The sequence below is a fragment of the Phoenix dactylifera genome, chromosome 1 (genome assembly GCF_051530095.1).
Source record: "Phoenix dactylifera cultivar Ajwa chromosome 1, Ajwa_hap1_PhDact_Kaust_v1.1, whole genome shotgun sequence".
Classification (NCBI taxonomy): domain Eukaryota; kingdom Viridiplantae; phylum Streptophyta; class Magnoliopsida; order Arecales; family Arecaceae; genus Phoenix; species Phoenix dactylifera.
Genome location: NC_143190.1, coordinates 59,848,205 through 59,849,166, shown reverse-complemented (window position 1 = coordinate 59,849,166; position 962 = coordinate 59,848,205). Strand labels below are relative to the sequence as shown.

At 42.1% G+C, this 962-nt stretch overlaps 1 non-coding gene across 1 annotated transcript; it reads right to left on the bottom strand.

Annotated features, from left to right (window-relative positions):
• Nucleotides 1-622: 622 nt before the first annotated feature.
• On the bottom strand, nucleotides 623-693 carry TRNAC-GCA (transfer RNA cysteine (anticodon GCA)). The gene has a single exon. It is a non-coding gene; the product is annotated as a tRNA-Cys (tRNA).
• Between the last annotated feature and the right edge of the window lie 269 nt (nucleotides 694-962).

Sequence of the window (962 nt, the reverse complement as noted above, 5' to 3'; positions counted from 1 at the left end):
CAAATAGAATTTACAGACGTGATCCTAGATTAATGGCCTAATCCCTAGGTCTGATGCTCCTCCACGTACTAAGCAAGAGAAGAAAAGCAGCAGTGCAATAGATAGCCGGATAAGAGAGGCTAAGTGTGGGGATTTTCATGATTTCTTTAGGTTGGAAGATAGAAGGAGTTTCAGAAACGACACTACGTCTAATCATAGGAGAGCTGAAAAACATGTTGGTTTACACCTCATGTGGTATTGGGGAGGAATCCCCTCCAAGAAAGCTGATATGAAGACGTTTGTCTCTTTAACGCATAGCAGTATACCGTGCTTTATCCCTCCTTACTATAGAAAGATAATAAGAAGGAGGACTTCTGATTCTTCATACGTTGGATTGGGAATTGAAACTAAACCCACTGCCCTAACCTTACCAACCTTTACCGACCCCGCCCGCCTCCTTCTTTAGGGAACAAGTCCTTGGCAAACATGTTACCGAACCCGACCTATCCGAAAGAAATGATCCCACCGATTAGAATCTATAACTAAGTATCGACAGGCCTAGTCGTTTGCCTCCGCTTCTTGCGGGGCAAGAATTTGTCGAGTTAGATCAGCAGAATAATAAATTGAAAGTCTTTTATTGATCAGGCGACACCCGGATTTGAACTGGGGATAAAGGATTTGCAGTCCCCCGCCTTACCACTTGGCCATGCCGCCAAATCTGATCCAAAAAAAATGGATAATATTTTTATCCATCCATATTCTATTACGTATGAAATCTTTCCGTCTTTAGCAACTATCAAAAGGAAAGTTTAAGAAAGCTACCCGACAAAAGCATACTATTTCATTTTCTCTATGGCAATGGTATTTTCAAGAGTGGAAAAGGCTTGAAGGAGCATAGCTTTTGAATCAATAATTCCTCGCACACTTGGTTGCAAAGGGCTATAGTCAGAGAGAGGGTGTAATGGCCGATCGACATAACCGAT